This window comes from Xenopus laevis, chromosome 2L, assembly GCF_017654675.1.
Source record: "Xenopus laevis strain J_2021 chromosome 2L, Xenopus_laevis_v10.1, whole genome shotgun sequence".
NCBI lineage: Eukaryota > Metazoa > Chordata > Amphibia > Anura > Pipidae > Xenopus > Xenopus laevis.
In genome coordinates, this window is record NC_054373.1 from 150,771,549 (window position 1) to 150,794,836 (window position 23,288).

Sequence of the window (23,288 nt, forward strand, 5' to 3'; positions counted from 1 at the left end):
TACTAAGCACAACTCATCAGTGCAGTAACAGGACTTCAGGTTACAAACCCAATCTTTTGGATGCATCAGTCTAAGAGGATGAATGAGACAAAATACCTTCTGGTAAACATTTGGTATGGATACATCATAGTGAATATGAAGGCATAAGTATAAGCCGACATCATTAACAGAGGTGAATATAAGCCCATAACATGGAGCTCCATCAGAAATTCTAAATAGAAAAGGGCTTAGTCGCCTCTACTTTCCTTAAAGTTTTAGGTCTCAGGAGAAATCTTGATAAACCAGGGTTACACTTATCTAAAACGGCTCTTACAGAGGACGATAAAAGCCTGTTCTGTGCAGGGTGCAAATCATTTATTTTACCGCAAACAGAGGATTTTAAGTTTGTATGGTCATTATGAAGTTGACTGTTCAGAATTTATGGACATGTTAAATCGTTATGACCTGAAAATTCTGCCATTTTCTAACCTAGAACTGCAATGATGTTTGCAACTATACTAATTATCCTATTAAAAGTGTTTTATTTAAAGCACAGCTATTTTGACACATCCCCATAACCTCAATTTATCCTTAGTGAATATCTTGAATAAGTCACGCAACAGATATGTATTAAGAATAATAGGTGCTCATTTTGAAGTAAAAACAATTCAGGGACTCTGTTGAATCCAATGGCACCAGTAGCGCACAGGGCCACCGTAACGGTGGTGGCGGGATACCACACAGAGGTCAGAAACGTAGTGGTCTTCAGCAGCACGTTTGCATTTCATGAATAGGTGAGTATTTTTTAATGGAGGCTCAGGATGCCCTGGCAGGCAGTGGATTAACAAATAGGTCCCCTAGGGGGCGATAGCCCTGCTCATTAAGTAGTATGGGAACCCATGAAGGCAGCCATGGCAGTTATGAATAACAGCAGAACAACCGTGACAAGAAATAACTTTGAATAAAGCATCAGTCAAAAGCAGTACTCAACTAGAATATCCATTCAATGTATTATTTTTTAAATCCATATATAAGCCACCTCTGGAGTCATTGGTTATCGGAAATCATTTTTGGGAACACAAAGCAATATTTCCCTTCTTGCATACAAGTTAACTGGTTAGACACTAGAACACTCGAGGGCACAAATGCAAAACAGACTCTGGACGTGTCTTGCAGTGTTTTCACTATTTGGTAGGCATAAACACAAACAGGTGCAATTATAAATGATCCAGTGATATTAAACAAGTGTTCTGTCCCAAAGATCTTACAATATACTAACACCCTATAATTGCTTAGGGATTGCTGTGTTTGCATGCCCAGTACTTAATGAACATTACAGGTAACACACGGGGGGTGTATTGATTAACACTGGAAACAATCACTGGTGATATTGCACATAGCAACCAATCAGCAATTAGAATTAAACACCTACAAGTTAGAAAATAAAAACAAAGATCTGATTGGTTGGAGACAAACATCACCAATGATGTTGTCCATATGTCCAATGATAAAATATATGCTCCTCAGTATTAAATTAGAATAGCGAGTAGCTGGTGGGTATTTACATCTGGTTTATATAAAAAAAAAAAGCAACAGGTAAAGTATTAATTGATGCTGCAAAGGTTACGCACATTTTGCTATTTGCTATCAATGCAATCGAAAATCCAGCAACTGAACTAGCAGAACACACCAAGTGCTTACTACAGCAACATTCAGAAACAGTGGAGACAGTCTTACTGGGCTATGGTAATAATCAATCATATCACAATGAGTAAATGATCTTCCTGAAAGTATCATCGACTGCGTTTCGGAAACACTTTATCCTCTTAAAATAGAATTGCCTTAGACAGTACAGTTTTTGAGAATGTGAGGTTTACAGAGCAAACCATGATCCCAGCTCTGAGCTGAAATGATACTGTACCCCTCTCAGACAAATTGAAAACTTGCTCTATGGGAAATTTGGTCTAAACAGTGCCATGAAGTTAGAAAAGCTATGCAGCCTACAATAACCTGCTAAAATAAAATGAACATATTTTAAGAATTATTCAACATGTACATGTATAAATGGGTTGTGGAGTAAAGTCATTCCCTGTCAGGCCCGGACTGGCAATCTGTGGGTTCTGGCAAATGGCAGAGGGGCTGCTGTAAGATGCCATGGACCGTCACTATTTATTGGGCTGGTGGGGGGCTTTTTGAGCCTCTGTGTGAGCTGTTTGGGCCTCTGTGTTCTTGAAATGACTGGGCCTGCTATAATTCTCAGTCCAGACATGTTCCCTGTGTGGGATGGATGCCCCCTCTTGATTTACTGCTTATGTTTAAAGTCATCAACCAGACAAGAGCAGCCAAAAGGAGCAGCAATAAATCTTTTAGTTATATCAAGCAGGAGCCCCTGCAGCACTTCACAGGCAAGTGAACGGGGAGAGCAGAATTTTGGTAACTGGCAACTCGGGGGGAGATGCCACTTGATGTTCATATGATGCACAGTTGAAAGGAAAGAAATTAGTAAATGTGGCATGTGCAAAGGTATGGACACGCTAGTTAGTCGGCATTTGTTAACGACCCCTTTGGCACAGATCACAACTTGTAATCGCCTGTTGTATCCATATAAGAATTATTCCGTTCTTGTTGCAGATATTTTGCAGATTACTTCTAATTCTGAGATTTTCTTGGGCCTAGTATGTTTAACATCTACCCATAGATTTTCAACAATGTTTAAGTCAGAGAATAGTGAGGGAAATTCCAAAACCATCAGAATTATCATCTTGTTGTAAGAGGTGGATCCCTTTTTCAAGGTCAGCTTTTTTGCTGACTGTTTCACATTGGAATGCAGAATTTCCTGATATTTAGTTAAATCCATTCTTCCCTCTACGTGTCCAATGTTCTCTGTGCCGCTGGCTGCCCCACAAACCCAAAATATGTGTTTTTATTCTCCAAAAAACCTTTGGTTAATGTGGCTAAAGAGTTGTGTTTTGACTTAATTGGTCCACATCACTTGTTTCCAAAAGGCCTCTGGTCTGGATGCTGTTTTGTACACCTCAAATATTGACATTTGTTATGAGGGCACAGGTAAGTTTCTGCCGATGACTTTTGAATTATTTGCTTATTTTGCTTATTATTATCTTGATATTTTCAATAACATCTGTTTACCAAGGTTTGTACTCCCAATGAAAAAAAATGTATGAGTCTACATTTTTATTGTTTCTAATTAATACCTATACACAGACCAATATTTTTACTAGGAGCAATGAAGAAGTTGCAATTTTGTGATCTGCCCATTTTATATTTGCAGATAGAAGGCAAAACTTCCCTTAGAGACAAAATATCAGTGGTTTTGAAGTCATAATCGCCTGTGTACTGAGGCTTGCTTCAACAGAACACAGGGATAGGTGAGTGTTTTTTTGGATAGCTATGAGCTTTTTTTTTCCAAATGGAATGATAATAAAAATTAGACCATTTGACCAGACCTATATGGACCCAAAATAAATCTATCTCCTAATGCATAGGGAGCTAGTACACTGGTAGTTCACAATTATAATAAAATCAAGAATGCCACAAGGACAATGTCTATATCTGCAAGATCATATCATTGAATGGATTTGAATAGCAAAACTATGTGAGCAAGCTTGCAATTATGCATTTAGATTAGGAAATGCCCTGAATCAAAACAGTGTGCATTCAGTTGAATTGCAAACCCTAATTTATATACTAAAAATTGGAAAAACAATGGGTCATGGTTTGATGATGTGTCACAAGAACCCTGGGATTCAACAGAATTGGCGCATTTCTAAATTAGACACTATACTTTAGAGATGAAGTGAGTATACGCTTTAATCTGTGAGCGGAGTATAGTATAATTTGATTTAGCCAAAACATTTTAGAATTAGAATGTGAATGAAAGAATATAGGTCTGGGACCAACTATTTATAATTGGATGGAAAACTGGCTGAAAGATAGAATGCACAGTGATTAATTGGACATTTCCTACTTGGAACACTGCTGGAAGTGGAGTTCCTGAGGGATAAGCCAATGGACCACTTCCACATAATATATTCATGAACGACCTTGAATATGACATTGAGAGAATCATCTCTGTATTTTTCAATCATGCAAAATAAGATGCAAGATGTCTCCTATTTTTCAGAATGACTTGGTTAGAATTAAGAGACGGCACAACCAAATTTCAGACGTGGTTCTGTGTAGATAAATGCACTGATATGCATGTCGACGGCACAAAATTTTTTTTTCCAATAAAGCTTTAAAATTTGAATATACAGGTAAGGGATCCGTTATACGGATACCCATTATCTTCACAGAGGGGTAAGTAAAGAGGTAGGGCCATTTACCAGGGGGTAAACACCTAGGCTGGGGGGGGGAGCAGAGAGGGGTCTATGTAGGGTAGGGTTTTTTATAATTAAGGGTTTGGTTCTCCTTTTAGGTAAACTTGAGACAAAAAGGGAAATTATAGCTACTCCATGTTTGGTCTTATGCAGTACCCCTCCTTTCACCTTGATGAGATCTTTAAACTTGCCTGATCCAAATCTAGTGGATTTTCAGGCATATATCAGTGAGTGTTTTTGAACTTTTATTGGCCTATGTATGGCCACCTTACCTGGGAATGTCTGATCACTTTACAAACTGAAGCTAAAATCATTAAGATGATTTTTTTTTCTTGTATGTCTCTTGATCAACAGTGCAAAAAAATTCTACAGTACAAAGTTTAAAATCTTATATGAATGACTTTTTGTTTAAAGAATTATACAACCTAGGAAAGGGAACAAGATTTTAGCGAAACTGTGCAATCCTGTCCATTCAATTACAGAAGACAGGCAGACATGAAGGTTTTTTTTATATTTTGCAATCTCCATGGGAACAGAAATTTGCATTACCTTCAAAAAAAGACAAAATTACAAAGCACCAAAGACTGGAAATTTCTGACGTTCTAAAATAAACACATCACTGTAGTGCAAAAACAGGATAAAATGAACTTATGATAGAGAACATAACCATAAATAAGTGGGGCACATTGCAGAGAAAACTACTAGATACAAAAAAGTAACTGAAACATATAAAAACCACCGCAGCCTAGTAGAAAGCTAACCACAAAATGGGTAGAAATAAGCAGATATTGATTGCTTATGACAAAACAAAGTCGTACCTTTTAATGATTGCCCAGAAAGGAAAACGAACACAAATCAAGTCAGCAAAGCAATAAAATAAAGGGCTCAATGCCAAGACAGCAAGACCTCAAAAATGTTTTTAAATATTTAGCAAAACAAGGAAACAGAAAAGTCTAAGTGGGTTAGTGGCAGCAGGCTGAATTATAAAATAAAACAATCCTTTGATTCTATTTACATCAAAGAAGCTGCAATACAACAGCTTAACTTGCTAGTAAACAAGATCAAGAAATAAGACCTTAACACAGTTGCATAACCCAAGAAGGCATTCATACAACATTACAGTAGACATAAATAAAAGCAAATAAAGCACTGGGTCTCTAGAGCAGGGGCAACACAAGTATTATGGGGATGCTAAATAAGGGCTGTGGTTGGGTATTTGGTATCTCTATGTGGACTGGCAGCCTACAGGAGGGTTTGCCATTGCACGTGAGTTTTATGCAACCAAAATTTGAATCAAAGCCAGTAATTCAAAAATAATCACCTGCTTTTAAACCATTGGGAGCAACATCCAAGGGGTTGGTGAGCAACATGTAGCTTGGTTAGGGAATCAGCGCTCTAGAGTATACAAACTAAAATGAGCATAGCTCACTAGTAGGCAGACCAACATCTTTACCGAAATGAACTCTTTAAATGGTTTGAAATATTCAATAACAACAATATAATTTGGTATTTTCCAGTATTATATGAAAATATTGCCCTGACACTAGAACAATAATCTTGTCACATAGAGTCTAACAGACAGGCCAAGTATATTAATAATATATTCATTTCTTGACCAAAGATTGGGTTTTGTTTTCAATTCTGTTGGAGAATTGAAAAAGAGAAACAGATTCCACATATTGTTGGAAAAGTGTCAGAACACTCTAGTATACTGACAACAACTCACTGCCCTTGAAAGCAGTGTTTATCCTTATTGATAAAATGAAATTATCCGTATGTACCCAGGGCACCACATGCAATATAGTCAGTATTTATTTGGGTATATTTTCACACACACACAACTTTCCTTTTTGTTAAAGTTTATACAGGAACAGTGGCCAGCATTTTGTTGTTCCTCCCATCGTTTCCATCTACAGGTGATCCCAATGGTGTCCATTAAAAAGGACCCAAAGGCATTAATCCCTGGAAATTAATTTAGGCCCTGTGGAAAATTTATAATGAAATACTAGAATACTTAGACTTCGATTCGAAGTAAAAATCGTTTGAATATTTGACCATTCGATAATCGAAGTATTGTCTCTTTAAAAAAAACTTCGACTTCATACTTCGCCAAATTAAAGCTACTGAAGTGCAATGTTAGCCTATGGGGACCTTCCAGAATACTTTTAGAAGTTTTTTTTGGTTTGAATAAAAATCCTTCGATCGTATGATAAAATCGTTCTAATTGTTCGATTCGAACGATTTAATCATGCGATCGAATTCGATTTTTATTCGATGCAGGATTGTCAAGTTTTCTGAAAAAAATTCGAATTCGATATTTGAATTTAAAGCTTTTTAATTCGATGGTTGAATTTTGAAGTTTTTTGTACTTCGAAATTCAACCCTTGATAAATCTGCCCCAAAATGTCTTACTGTCCTACAGGTATATATATTGATAATGGGTTGAGTGAGGAGGACCTCTTGCTTTGTCTATATGAATTTTGTGGTCACAGCCTCATTGCACCCCTGTCTAATGGTTTAAAATTATTTAGTGTTGAGCACAAGTTTTTTTTCCTATCATAGATAACATATAATTTGTGTGGCTTATATTCTAAATTCAGGAAACGGGTATGGTATATATTATCCAGAACATTTGGAAACTACAGGTCTTTCAAGATAATATGGAGCACCATGCCTTAAATCTACCAACATGAAAAAGTAGAATTGTTCAACTCGTGGGAAGTCATGGCTAGATGAAAGAAGAATTCTAATGGTTTGTAGTACATGTAATCATCACCTGCAAAGGACAGAGACAAACTACTTTCAGAAGGATTTCCTTTTACTAATAATGCATGAAAATTTTCTAAATAATGTGTGGAGAATGAAATATTTCTTTGATTTTGCAAAATAATGTTTTCAAAGGAGAACAGGGAGAGAATTCTGCCTACTTTGGCAAAACTTAACCTTGAATAATAAATGCTTCTTTGAGGATAAGATTTCTGAAAAGTATAATATTAAATTGGACAAATGACGAACATATTATTATACATTAAATAAAAATTCAACTGGACAAACTATGAACATATGCAACAAAATCAAAAGTGGTAATTAACACATCCAACCCCTCCAAAATGTATTTTTCTTGATAGGTTGGCCCTTCTTTAGGCAGCTGTAAAAGGGTTTTCCAAATCTAAAATGTAATTCAAGGTCAATGCAAATTGCACACTTGGGAATTTCTCTCCTCACATGGAAGAGCAAAGTACAAGAGCTCATATATGATGTTTAGAGGAGGAATGTTTCACCTTCAGCACAGGAATATTATGTTTTTGCTACGGAGAGCAGTGGGAATATGGAATTCTCTGCCTGGGAGGGCTGTGGTTATTCAATTCATTTACTACATTTTGAATGTGTTTGGATACAATTCTTGATTTCCTTGGCTCTTGTGATTTAAACAGACATATTAAGAGCAATTTCACATGAATTATTTTCTACACATTTAAACGGTTTGCGCACACATAAGAACATGAGCTGAGTATTTTTTTTCTAACTGGTTGCCCCACTAACCTTCCGACCTTAATTGCTGCATTATAGTAGAATTTCATTGGATTTCTTTTTTAACATGCAACACTTGTATGCCTTTCGCAATAAAAGAAATTCAACTTGAGCATTTCATTAAGTTTTTAAATAGAGGGACATTCAAATTCCCCTAGGCATGGGCCCTTAAAAGCTGGAGAGAAAAAGACACACAAATAAACCTTATAACAAAAAATATGCAACTTGTATTTAATAGCCATTTTTATTACTTTGCATTGCACGTTCTGTGCTTAACAGACCTGTTAAAAAAAAGACGATCACAGTGCAAGGCATTATGGGAATTTCTGTCTAGATGAAAGCAAAATTCTACTTCCTTGTTTCAACGGTACATGTGGTCATCACCTGCAGAGACAGAAACTGCTTTCCAAAGCGTTTCAATTTTCAAATAATGTTGGAATTATTGAAAATTTCTAAATAATGTGTTTCAGGAGAATTAAAGATTTCTTTCATGGATGTTTTCAAAGAGGAACAGGAAAAGAATTCCGCCTAATCTTTGGCAAAACTTGACCTTGAATGATAAATGCTTTTTTTGAGGATCAGATCTCCGAAAAATATAATATTAACTGGACAAACTATGAACATATGCAACAAAACCAAAAGTGGAAATGAATACATCCCCAGCCAAAATGTTTTTTTCTAGATAGGTTTGCTCTCTTTCTAAGCAACTGTAAAAGGGATTTCCAAATATACAATTTAATTCAAGGTCAATGCAAATAACTTCAGCACAGGAATATTATTTTTTGATACTGAGATCAGAAGTAATATGGAATTTTTTGCCTGGGAGGGATGCGGCGATTTAATTCATTTGCTAAATTTTTAAAGTGTTTGGATATTTTTCTTGATTTTATTGGCTGTTGTGATTTAAACAAACATATTTAGGGCACTTTCACTTGGATTCTTTTCTGCACATTTAAAAAGAAGTTTTGAGCACACATAAGAACATGAGCTAATGGAGTATTAGTATTACTTTCTGCCTGCCCCACTAACCTTCATACCTAAATTGCCACATTGTAGTTTAGTAGTGGTGTGACAGTTCTACTGTAAAAAAAACACCCTTCCTGCACAGCATTTTGCATCTTCTGATGCCACTCAATCTGTAGCTACATAGACATCCTTAGAATAGGAGATGCTGCAGTTTAAACAAGGGCATCGAGTTTGTAGCGGCAGCAGAATGAACTAAAAATGTACGAATATTTATGATAACCTGGAACAAATTGACAAGTTAACCACATTCATTTCTAGGGTTTATTTTAAAAGGGTTTGAGGAACCCTAAATTACAGGAAGATCCAATTTATCTGGTTATCTGAATATCGAAGTCGAAGGATTTAGCGCAGAAAATTTGATCGAACAATCGAAGGATAATTCCTTCGTTCGAACGATAAAATCCTTCGAATCGAACGATTCGAAGGATTTTAATCCACCGATCGAAGGAATATCCTTCGATCAAAAAAAGTTAGGCTAACATAGGCTAACATTGACTTCGGTAGCTTTTATCTGCCGAACTAGAGGGTCAAAGTTTTTTTTAAAGAGACAGTACTTTGACTATTGAATGGTCGAACGATTTTTAGTTCGAATCCTTCGATTCGAAGTCTTAGTCGTAGTCGAAGGTCGAAGTAGCCCATTCGATGGTCGAAGTAGCCCAAAAAAGCCTTCGAAATTCGAAGTTTTTTTACTTCGAATCCTTCACTCGAAGTTAGTGAATCAGCCCCATAATGTCAACATGATTTCATATTCTGGAATTTTTCCCAGACATGTCTAGACCCTTGAAAACATTCTGATGAAAGCTTTTAATCGCCTTACCTCGGTTACAATTAAATGAATATAGGACAGAAAGTTAGTATCAACTAAAAGGGCAGAAAGTTAGTTTTCAACCTCAGTATTTCTAATTTATGACCAATCTTTCTCCAACATCTTTTGGGAAGCTGGAATTACCATCTGACCTCTTCGGTATCACCTACAAGTAACATAATTGTGTAAAGGTTTACATTTACAAAAACAACAAATTCATTATTCATTTTCTATAAAATGTATCTGTAAAGCAACACTGGATCAGAATGTATCAAAATGTATTCTAGAGTCTTTTGAAATTTTGTTTCATAAAACAACCCCTTCTGTATCATTTTAAAGGGGAACTCCGGCTTTATCAACCAAAAAGTTGATAAAGAGGCCCACATAACACAGAAACTCCTAATATATCCATCACAGCTACTGGTTTCTTCAAAAACTATGAATAAATGCCATTTTCTATGCTGAAATCCAGCTGTTTAACAGTTCTTTTTTTTCCATGTGAAAACACGACTCAAACCTTAATAAATCTGCCCCTAAAAGTAGCTCTTCGACCTAAGAAAAGACCAGAAATTCATGAAGCAGCTGAGAGGCATCACTGAATTAGGAAGTATCTCCATAAGATGCTATAGAGAAGCATTCATTTGGCCTCAACAGCTAGACCGATTGTTTTAATGTGTTTGTTGTTAATTGCAGTGGTTTCATATGTTAAATTACTCTCTCCTGTCAAGGTTGCTTTCCAAGTTATTGTAGAAAGCAGTGGCGTAACTATAGAGGAAGCAGAGGAAGCAGACCCCCCACATTTTTTCAAAATGAATCAGTTAATAGTGCTGCCCCAGCAGAATTCTGCACTGAAATCCATTTCTCAAAAGAGCAAACAGATTTTTTTATATTCAATTTTGAAATCTGACATGGGGCTAGACATATTGTCAATTTCCCAGCTGCCCCAAGTCATGTGACTTGTGCTCTGATAAACTTCAATCACTCTTTACTGCTGTACTGCAAGTTGGAGTGATATCACCCCCCTCCCTTTTCCCCCCCAGCAGCCAAACAAAAGAACAATGGGAAGGTAACCAGATAGCAGCTCCCTAACACAAGATAACAGCTGCCTGGTAGATCAAAGAACAGCACTCAATAGTAAAAACCCATGTCCCACTGAGACACATTTAGTTACATTGAGAAGGAAAAACAGCAGCCTGCCAGAAAGCATTTCTCTCCTAAAGTGCAGGCACAAGTCACATGACCAGGGGCAGCTGGGAAATTGACAAAATGTCTAGCCCCATGTCAGATTTCAAAATTGAATATAAAAAATCTGTTTGCTCTTTTGAGAAATGGATTTCAGTGCAGAATTCTGCTGGAGCAGCACTATTAACTGATTCACTTTGAAAAAAAAAAAAATTTCCCCATGACCAGGGGCAGCTGGGAAATTGACAAAATGTCTAGCCCCATGTCAGATTTCAAAATTGAATATCAAAAATCTGTTTGCTCTTTTGAGAAATGGATTTCAGTGCAGAATTCTGCTGGAGCAGCACTATTAACTGATTCACTTTGAAAAAAATTTTTTTCCCCTTTAAGGACCATATAATATATTTCAGAGTTTGATCTCGGATATCATAGAACAAGCCCATCAAAACATATACTTTTTATTCAGTTTTCACAACTAAATGAAGAATGATTTTAGAACGGTTCAAACATGATGCTGCAAAACAAAAAAATCCAAAAGTATATTTACCATATCATATGGGACGGGATCCTCTGTTAAGACTGCTCATTTTTTTTCATTTATTGACTCCACCTAAAGTTCAGATCGCATTTTCCTGATGATTTTATTGTTACTTAACATTGCTTATATGTAGCAACCAGGAAATGATGAAGGGTTCCCTATCAGATGTAAGGTGGGGACTATGATGCCCAGATATAAATCATGCAAGCAAGAGCAAGGCCAGCCCAGGTGGACCTCCTGGTAAAACAGCATATTCTATAATATACAAAGTGCAGACACTTTGGATTCCTTAAACTGAACAATCCCTCGAATGTTTCAAAGACTGTTGTATTTTGTACAGTTTTGAGCTGTTTTCTCTGCATTCGCACTTTATCATTCCAAGAATAAGGTTGTTTCAAGGTTGCAAAGACATGTTAACTCTTTTGAATCTAACTAGCATGCCTATGAAGTTTTCGCACTATCTAGTCTGAATGGTACTCTCCTGCCAACATTAAATAAAAAGATGTTAAGTCTACAATGTTACACCATTCACAACTTTCTCCTGCATCTCAGAACTGTTTCACTTGTCAGGATACTAACCACAGACCTACATACAATAGAACAGATTATTGGTACTGCATTCTGGTTGTCTCATATAACATGCTGGAACTTCTTTCGCAGTAGTTAACGTAAAAGGTGCTGAAATTCCCTATGGCGTTTACAAATGCATTATATCATTATTATATATTATTATATAGATGTGTAAGTTCATAGCATTTGTAGACAAGGTAGGATAAAGGTTGAATCAAAGATAAAAATAATTAAGATGTTCATGCTGCATGGCATATAATATTGTGGATATCACTGAGCCTGCAAAATCTCTCCATCCTAGTTAAGGTGTGGATCGGTTATCCTAAAACCTGTTATCAAGAAAGTTCTTATTAACACAAATGCTTTCTCCCATAGACTCAATTTTATTCAAATAATCCAATTTTTTTTAAATTATTTATTTTTTCTTTGTAATAATAAAACAATCCCTTTTACTTGATCCCCAAAGATACAATTAATCCTTTTTGGAAGCAAAACCTGCCTATTGGGCATATTTTATGTTTACATGATTTTCTAGTAGACTTATGGTCTGGTGATCCAAATTATAGAAAGATCAGTTATCCTGAAAACCCTAGGTCCCGAGCATTCCAGACAATAGGTCCCATACCTGTAATAACGTAAAGTCCTTGCTCCAATTTTATGCACTCCCCAGCACAATCGTACATTATATCTACCCATATATTTGGATGGGTAAGAATAACAGCGTAAAAAAGGGTCATTTGTAGGTGGAGAATGTATTTCCAAGTGGGGGGGGGAGTCAATGGGACTCCAGCTTATAATAGCTATAGGATGCTAACCTCTGCTACCAGAAGGCAATGGGAAAATAGATACAGCTTTGGGTGCCAAATGCTTCCATTAACTCTGTTCCATCAGCATCTTAGAAATTACAAATGGCAGACTATTCTAGAATAATATTCTCCATATCATGTTAAAAGTTATTTATTAGGGTACAGTTGCATTTCATCATTGTAATGCCTTTTCAGAACCTAAATGGGGCAAAAGGACATTGGGTTCTGTGCACCAGCCCATCAACCTACACTTAAACATTGGTCTTTAGATGCCCTTAAAATATGTTCAAACCCACTGGGTTTTCATAACATGTTAAACAGGGAGAGTCTTCTCGTGCACATATGTCTGTGTTATTTATCAGTCTAATGCCCTGCTGTTCTCTCTAATTACCTTACAACAGGAGCAATGTTGTGCTCAGCAGAACAAGCCGTAGGAGTAAGTACAAAGGAAACTTTATATCCCAAGAACATTGCTTTCTTCTAAGAAACACCAAACCCAATATTAAATATCTGTTGTTCTGTTAATTTCTGGGAAAAGAGGTATATAAACAAAGAGAGGAACAAGCTTCGACCATCCAACTGTAGTTATCAGGCAGACACTTAAGAAGGGGCACGTTTACGTTTTTTCACTTCGAAATTCACATCGAATTGCAGTAGTACGATATTCGAAGTCGAAGGTTCTTTTGATCGAATATGGCCATATGCAATCGAAGTAAAATCGTTCGGTCGATCAATTAAATCCTTCGATTCAAACGATTCTTGCGATTTAATCGATCGATTTTCAATTCTAAAAACTTAGCCAAATGTTGCCTATAGGTTCTAGGAGGTCCCCATAGGCTAACATAGCTATTCGGCAGGTTTAAGGTGTCAAAGTCGAAGTTTCTTTTAAAGAGACAGTACTTCGATTTTCGACAAAGTCGAATTTGGCCTATTCGATGGTTCTCATCGGTTTTCCAAACACTGACATACAGTAATGATGGTGTAAAAGTTTAGCTCCAACAAAAGGATATTTTATAGATAGATTGTAGTTGGTAAACTGTCTTGATACATGAGGCTTTTTGTTGTAATAACATGCTGTGTAAAAGTGGAAACAAGAAGAGCAGGAGAGAATAGAGCTGCCAATGTCAAACAGTTGTGCTTTAACAAATCAATGGCATGATCTGTGTTAGTAAGCATGTCACAGACATCAGTCTAAGGAATGTGGATGGATTATAAGCAATGTCCAACAAAACATAGTAAAGGGAACATGACAAAACTACAAGCCTGTGACATATAAAGAGATCGCAGCTTATTTCAGAGGACCCTGGTAGTTTATGAGTGTTAGTTCAGGCATGATTGCAAGTCTTGGTGGAGGACAAGATACAAAAGAGCTTAAAGGGATCCTGTCTTCGGAAAACATGTTTTTCTGCACTGAAATCCATTTCTCAAAAGAGCAAACAGATTTTTTTATATTCAATTTTGAAATCTGACATGGGGCTAGACATTTTGTCAATTTCCCAGCTGCCCCTGGTCATGTGACTTGTGCCTGCACTTTAGGAGAGAAATGCTTTCTGGCAGGCTGCTGTTTTTCCTTCTCAATGTAACTGAATGTGTCTCAGTGGGATATGGGTTTTTACTATTGAGTGTTGTTCTTAGATCTACCAGGCAGTTGTTATCTTGTGTTAGGGAGCTGTTATCTGGTTACCTTCCCATTGTTCTTTTGTTTGGCTGCTGGGGGGAAAAGGGAGGTGGTGATATCACTCCAACTTGCAGTACAGCAGTAAAGAGTGATTGAAGTTTATCAGAGCACAAGTCACATGACTTGGGGCAGCTGGGAAATTGACAATATGTCTAGCCCCATGTCGGATTTCAATACTGATTATAAAAAAAATCTGTTTGCTCTTTTGAGAAATGGATTTCAGTGCAGAATTCTGCTGGAGCAGCACTATTAACTGATTCATTTTGAATTTTTTTGTTTTTCCCATGACAGTCTCCCTTTAAAATAATGAAAGCAGATACGAGTAGACTGGAGAAGGAATGTTGTTGGAAATAATATAAAAAGCCTTTCTGCATGCGTAACTAACATTTTGTTCTAGCATCCTTAAAGGGGAACTATTGTGAAAATGAAATGTAATATTAGCTTCAGCATACTGAAATAAGAATAATAGTGAATAATAGTGAATATAAACTTGATTATTTCAGAAACAATGCAGAATTTTGAATTGATTGTATTTAGAAAGTTTCTTACTTCAGTATGAAGAACCTTATCTTAAATTTTCACTTTCACAGTAGTTCTCCTTTAAATACAACAGAATACAAAGGAAAAATAAAGACAAAAACAATAGATTTGTGAATTCTGCTTAGATAAAATTAAAGGTATTTACACCTGCTTTTTTGCAAGGTAAGAAAACAAAACAAATCATGATATAGTAGAAGGCAGGACAGACGAGAACAGAGCTGGGGAAAACACTATGCAGTGACACACAGCTGCAGGGCAGTCAGCTGAGAGTTCCTCCACAACCTGCAACAATTTGCTGGTGCCAGACTAAAATATGTTTAGCAAGAACATCTGAAACTTACATTTTCAGCTTTAATACAAATAAGATTGAAGCAACACGAGACTCTACATATGATGAAGAGCGACTTTCAGCAAGGCCATCAATGGGATACTGGGAGTTGTAATAAAACAACATATGGATGGTCACAGGTGGGCCAAGACTAATATAGATTTTGCCTTACATCATATTAGACCTTTGAGGCTGTTGATCATTTAAATCTTTCTCTATCAAAATGGTTGTACAGCACAAGATCCGGGTAACTTACAGTCAAAAAAAGGAGAATTTTAAGCACTGAAATTTACAGCGGTTGACATTTAGCCTCAAAGGTGCTTAGACTGTGTCACATGTTATGACAGTGCTCCAAGAAATAGTCTGAATTTAGTTTTGAAAAGATCGAAGAGGATTCCAAAGGTAAATATTACACACTGGTATGGGATCTATTACAGGTATGAAACTGGTTATCCGGAATGCTCAAGACTTGTAGTTTTCTGGATAAGGGATCTTTACGTAATTTTTGCACCTAGGGGGTTGAATTCTCCTTTAAACGGGTGACCAGAAAATGCTACCTGATCATTTGTTCGTATGGGTTACTGCTTCTAGGCAAACTTAGTGCTTTTTATTACATAAGCCCTTAAGAGTGGTATCTCAACCTCGAAGATATGTCTTTAAGGTTGAGATATCACCCCTAGGGCAATGGCACACCAGGAGATTGATCACCAGCGATAAATCGCTGCTTCTGCGGGAGACTAATCTCCTGTAAAAGCATTCCCACTGGCAATAATGTGAATCGCTAGTGGTAAAACCCGTGTGTCACTTCAGTCTTCCAACCTGGCTTGAAGTTACTTCATCTGGTTGCTAGGGTCCAATTTAAGGTAGTGGTTTGAAAATGGAACATGAATATAAAGGGAGGGGAGGGCCTAAATTGAAAGATAAGTAACAAAAAGTTGCAATAACATTGTAGCTTCACAGAACCATCGTTTTTGGTTGCTGGGGTCAGTGACCCCATTTGAAAGGTGGAAAGAGGTAAATAATTCAAAAACTATAAAATAAATTAATAATAAAAACTGATGACCAATTGAAAAGTTGCTAAGAATAGACCATTCTAATACATACCCCAAGGTGAACCACCGCTTTTACGGCCATGAAACATCTGGAGCTCTACCCTCCCACCATCTGGACCTGGCATTTCAAATTAACTGCACATTGTGTACCATAATCCAAGGCAGATAAACAGAAATAATCTATTCGCAACCATCTGAGATAAGGCTAAACCATGTGCCGATCTATTCAGCACTTTGGGAGATGTTTACTCAGCAGTAATCTAAGTCATCAGAGATCACATCCATTATGTCCATCTATGATCCTAGCCAGTATCGGACTAGTCTACTTAGCAGCAAAAGTTTGAGGTCAGCAATATAAAGGGGCTGTATTCTCAAAGCAATCCATCACTACAGCATGGGCTGGGCAAATCACCAGAAGTGGTCTGGTTAGCAAAGTAGTCAAAGAAAAGGTAAAGAAACTGAATGCAATACCAATCTATGTATTTTGTGTTTACTGCTGATACTGCAGCACTATACTCTAAAGCCAGCATTAGGATTAAGCTATAGTCATTCACCGTGATTAAAGGGGAACTAGCGATTATGAAAATTCAATATAAGCTTCATCATACTGAAATAAGAAGTTTTCTAAAATAATCAATTAAAATTTATGTACTGTTACTGTTTCTGAAATAATAAAGTTCACCTTTACTATTTCTCTCTCAGCATTGGTTTTTCTTCATTCTCTCTACATGCAGTTTGGTGTCCGAGATTCATTGACAGTTAGATCCAACATATCTTATTAGGGGGCTCCTTTTGCCTAGAAGATGTATTAGAGCTCACTCTATTAAAAAAAAATCACCAGACATCCTGCCTCTCTACATGCAGAATTTGTGCAAAAGGCAGTTATTTTGTACTGGAATCAGTTATTTAAGTGAGCTCTAATTCATCTGCTAGGAAAAGGAGCCCCCCCCCCCATAAGATATATTGGATCTTACTTGATTATTTCAGAAACGATGCAGGATTTTTAATTGATTGTATTTCGAAAGTTTCTCATTTCAGCATGATGATACGTATATAGAAATTTCATTTTCCCAATAGTTCCCCTTTAAGTTGAGCAGTCCTTCTGAGTAGCACTTTTAGCATCACAAAAAAAAGACAAGTAAGCAGCAATTATATATTCACTAATGCAATCTGGGGCAAGCAATGTGCATGAGCTGCTTATTCATTCCCGTGAGCTAAGGCACACTAAAGGACTAGCGATCATCAGGAGATCTTCCTACAGAAATGTGAAGAATAATCTACGGTACAACAAATTAAACGTGAGGTCCATGGGCCCCTCCATCTGCATTTTTCTGCAATTATCAAAACATTTGGAGCACCCCATTTCTAAAAACCAGTCCAAAATAAGCAGGTATTTTCAGAATGAAGAAACGAACAATGCAGCATCTTAATGTAAAGCAGGAGTAAGGACAAATCTGCTCAGCCCACCACCTGCGCCAAGCAAGCCTCAGGAGCTGCCAATTCAACACTATGCTCTAGCAGGCATCAAAATTTTGTTTTAAACAATCCCCAGAAGTACTGCATCAAACAGTATATTGAAAATTTAGGATCAGTAACCCATAGGATGCTGTACGACATATTGAACACCTCCACACAGTGTCGGACTGGCCCATCGGGACACCAGGAAAACTCCCGGTGGGCCCAGGTGTCAGTGGGCATTCTTGCTTCTAACCATTTAGCCTATTTCATTGTCATTCACTATTTCTTCATGGGGGAAAAATGGCTTAATATTGAAAGACTAGAGTATAATAAGTAGATATAAAAGACTAGGAGAATAAAGAGGTTAAATGACGAGAGGAATAATAGTTTGGAAAGTGGGCCTACGGTCTACGGTTTTCTGGTGGGCCCCTGGCATCCCAGTCCGACACTGCCTCACATGGGCCTAACCACCATCAAGAAGCGTCAATTCAGCACTGTAGTTCCAAGAAAGGCAGAATGACTGATCTATACGGACAAAATGAGGCCAGCAATCCAGCCCCATAATGCAAGGTGGGTTTCAGGACTAATCTCACTGCACACTGAACAGCAGAAATAAGGAGCTGTCCATTCAGCACCACAATCACTGCCAGAAAGCAGTGCGACCCACTGGAGCTGTCCATTCAGCACCACAGGGTCGCACTTACTACTAATGGATCCTAGGCTCAAATAATAACTATATAACCTGCAAAACGAACCACTGCAATAGTATCAGTCGCAATGGTATCAGTCGCAATGGTATCAGTCGCAATGGTATCAGTCCTGCTCTGAATGAGCTTTGTTCACAAAACGTGGGTCATCAGGTTTGAAGTTTGCGCCAGGGAGCCTTTGCTCTTTAACCATTTGTAGCCCAACATTAAAAAAAAAATCAGACTCTCCCCATCAGAGATGTCTGGACGTCGTAGCACCAAATTGAAGATCAACCCTGGTCTTAATTCTAAACACGACAAGAGAAATAAGAAGTGAAATAGAACATTGCAGAGCAGTAAGATGTTAGCGCAGTGATATGAATGGACCGATTGTGAATACTGCAAGATGAGCGGCCCTCCAACACTACATGCCCCAAATAACAAGTGAGGGGTCGCCTGCAGGACGTCCCTGCGATTATACAAATCATACACATGATTATACACATGATTATACACATGATTAAACACATGATTATACACGACATAGGGCAAAGCAGAGGGGCTTCTTCCTACGCGCACTCACATTGCAGGGCGCAAGGGCCATAGGCTTCACGTGAAGAGGAAAAAAATGCTGCAGTGTAGCGGAGCCGGCTCAGTCCAAACTGCCGATTCGTCACGCGGCCCTACACTGCACAAGTCGCCTCCCGGCACAGGAATCTTTCCATGTGAGCGATAAATGCACTTAGCCGAGCCATACACGTTACAGAACATGCAGAAATATCCACCCACCACACCCGCATTCCTCCAAACTCACCTACAGCTTTAAGAGCAGGACTTAGGAGGGGGTGGGGGGGTCTCGTTGGGACAAGGAAGAGGGGGGACCCTTAGCCAGGACTGACCAGAGAACCCATCGGAGCCCCATAAGCCTTGGCCATAGGTTCCAATGTAGATGTGGCACAGACAAGGGAGGGGCTGGACGGAAAGAGATGACAGTTGGGATTGTGTAGAGCCGCACTGAGCAGCTGGAGTAGAACTGGTGCAGATTGGCCCCTGGAGTAAGTGAGCGGGTGAGGAGGGGACATTGGTGCTGAACATACATTAAGGTCAGTGTTGGACCACACGCAGGTAAAGCAATGAGACACAACCTGCGGCCCATACACCTGCCCAACTACACATTTGCCGGCTGTCGGGGGACCCTGGGAGTTGTAGTTTGAGCCTGAAGGCAAGGACGTCCCCTAAACAATCGCTCCCTTGCCGGGGCCCGTGCAGTACACAGGTATCACTAGTAAAGAGTTCTAATGAGACGGTGCCTTTGCCTTGCTCTGGGGATAGAGACACGTCGCTACATCAGCCCCGGCTCCCCCACAGCCCAGTCCACACGGGAGCGGAGGAATATGCAGGGCTGTGCGGCAAAACGCGTTACATCTCCACAAGCCCCATATCCCGGAGCAGCAGCAGAATTCACTCTCCATCCCTCAATCTGTGCAACAATCCTACTGGCAGCGAATCACATCCCAGACCCACGTTCAATGTCAGGCTGCGCTTTTGCAGCCGCTTTATTTCCCCCGCGCACTTACTTGGCCACAGGTCTAGCGCGAGTCCCCGCAGGCGCCGCCGGACTGCAGAGGTGGGGAGTCTGCAGCTGCAGGAGGAGGAACTGCGCCCGTCGCCATGCTGCCCGCGGCTGCTACTGTAACATTCTACGGGGAGAGAAGGACCTCTGATGACGTCACCTGGTCACGTGAAGTCGCTTCGAGTGGGAGGTGCCGGGGAGATGCTGGAAGGAAGCGAGTGGGGCAGCCGCGCTGGGGAGACAAGTTTATGAGTGCGGCGGGGAGGGCGAGCGTGGCTCCTAATTGCGCTGGGAACTCGCCTTTCATTCACAGCTTCTCGTGGAAAACAATGCGGTGGATGCATTGTGCTGTGCAGGCGTGGGAAGGGTAGTCCTGACAATTGTCTTACTATCGGCTCAGGGGATTCGATGTCCTTGGAAATGGCCCAGGTGCGCAAAAATCGCCAAGAAACAGAGCCGGGAGCTTTGTATGTAAAGATTGGCACCTACCTCCATACACGGCTGGGCCCCATGTACTCACCATCTGGGCCAACACAGCAACTCCTACACTCAGTCCTACTCTCACACCTACACTCAGTCATACACTTAATCTTACAGTCAGTCCTACACTCAATCCTACAGTCAGTCCTACACTCAGTCCTTCAGATAATCCTACACTTAGTCCTACAGTCAATCCTACACTCAATCCTACACTCAGTCCTACACTCAGTTCTACACTCAATCCTACACTCAGTCCCACACTCAGCCCTACACTCAGCCCTACACTCAATCCTTCACTCAATCCTACACTCAATCCTACACTCAATCCTACACTCAAACACTATCCACTTACCTGCGATGTTGAGCCTTGAAGGGAACCCTGGTCTCAGGCAGCAGCACATGGGCAATTGGACTCCTAGGGAAAATGAGAAGTTGCACGGGTTCATAATGGATACATAGTGTCTACTGTCAGGGGCCACACCATTCATAGTTATAGGCAGGGCTGCATTCACACACAGTGGAGTTAAAGAGATACTGACACCAGCAAATAACCTTTTTTATATCCATCATAACATTATCTTTGAATGCTATTTATAATTTTGCCATAAAGTATTTGCCTGATGCTTTTACATTATCTGTCTGATGCACCATGTTCCTGTATGAGGGGGCTGCCATATTTGTGCAGCAGGAGTCCATTAGCATTAGAATCTGACAGGCTGAGATGGGACAGTCAGGTTGGCAAAACAGTCAGGTTTAGGAACTTCAAGAAACACTTACAAAAGACGGAACGATCAGCAAAAAACGATCAACGCGACCTATATGTAACTTTGATATTTTGAATAGGATTTTAGTGTCAGTGTCACTATAAGGGCCTGCCCAGGTAGCAGAATACTGATCAGCTGTGAGATGATATTTGTGATATTTGTGCCCTTTAGGCTTGTCATTGTCCTTTACCTGGGACACTTTGTCACAAACCAGCCAAACATTTCAAGATATTTTAAATTCAGCTATATCACTGAGCTACAAATCCACAAGTAGACTAATAAAATGGTTCCCCCTTGTGAATAGTTATAGTTACCCATCCCTCGACAATGAGTAAATCGGGGGGATTTCAGTGAATAACATCATTGATATTTGGTAATATCCATTTCTCTGTCTGTCCAAGGTTTACTGAGAAGGAAGATAGAACATTCTCTTCCTGGTTGCAAATCATGAGGCTGGATCTGTATTCATTTGGTTTATCTTATTAGGTAATGATTTGTTACCATTGTCGTTGAGAAGCCTGGGAGTGGGTGGCACAGAGGTGATTCACTTGAGAATTCAAAAGAAGAGCTTGATCAATGCACATTCCCAATCCGGTGTTTTATTGGTAATTTATTGTATACGCAAGGGCATACATTTTTAAAAAGAGGGGGTTAGTTACAAAGTTATGATCATAAAGTTACCAGGCAACAATACCAGTGAAAGCAAAACCCCATATGGTGGTCCTAAACTATTTTCCTCTGGTCATATTATTCATAGACTGGCACCTCCCTGCATGGCAAAGCATTGGTCTCACAGGCTGAATCACTCCCACAGTAACTTTTATAGAGATCTCATGAAACTTTGGCCATACTTTTTGCTGAATTCAGCTAAAATGCAGAAATACACAAAAGGGGAGGGGTATGTCCAATTGCAATGGAAGTGTCCAGCTGATCTGGACAATTTTATTATAAAACATAGCAAACCTCTTTCATGTGTTTAAAGTAGAATTGGCTAGATTAGGTGTACTCCCACTGTACTTGACTTTTACTTAGCAGTGGAATGCTGCCACAACCCCCCTCTGTGTCACTGTAGTAGGCTCCAGACTGAACTATATTACATATGATACGTTAGAACCTGTAATCGCTTGCTCTAGGACTAACTGTTTCTACATACTGTAGATGGATGATGCAAAACTGGATGTATATAAAGCTTTTGGAGGGCCACATATGGCCTGCGGCCTCCAGTTACCTATAACAAACAAGGGAAAAAGTTGTGCTTACCACTAATTTACAATGAGACTGTGACCACAAAATACATATAGACAAATACATATATTTAAGACATTGATATATTTTGTGCATACAGCTACTGAAAATGCCTTACCCTTTAAACAAAACAGGGATTGTTTGTCCATATATTGCAATAAATTTAAGCTGGCCAACTACGTCAAAGTCATCCCATATCTGGCCAGTCCTATGCTCAATTTTCATCTGATTCATTAAGAATTCTATTGCTTTGTTATACATTTTACAAAGGGACTGAGTTTTACCTACTTAGTCCCTTTGTAAAATGTATAAGCAATAGAAGCATTTTTCAGTAGCAGTATGCACAAAATGTCTCAATGTCTTAAATATATTGATAATAGGTTGAGTGCAGAGGACCTTTTGTATTTGCCTCCAGTTACCTATCCCTGTAGGATTAAGGTTAGTATGGTGTTAGCATTAAATGGTAAGTAGTTTGGACAAGAAGCAAAAATGGTTATATCCCTGGAGAAATTGCCACATAGCAGTAAGAATGGTTGATCAGGTAATAAAACAGGAAATGATTGGCATTTACAATGCTATGTGAAATTAATTAAAGTAACAATTGGATAAGAGAGCTAGTGAGAGCTAGCAGTGGACACAATAGTAAAAACAGGACACAAGCTAATGGACAAGAGGAATGGAGATCCGGTGCCTACATGATTTTTCTCCTA

At 38.8% G+C, this 23,288-nt stretch overlaps 1 protein-coding gene across 2 annotated transcripts in view; it reads right to left on the reverse strand.

The window, feature by feature from the left end:
* Positions 1-20,283, reverse strand: part of LOC108707553 (sodium channel protein type 8 subunit alpha) — a 91,034-nt gene extending 70,751 nt beyond the window's left edge. For both annotated transcript variants that reach the window (XM_041582564.1, XM_041582565.1), the window contains exon 1: positions 20,094-20,283. The gene's annotated coding sequence lies outside the window, so the exon portion shown is untranslated. The remainder of the gene's footprint in view (positions 1-20,093) is intronic.
* Between the last annotated feature and the right edge of the window lie 3,005 nt (positions 20,284-23,288).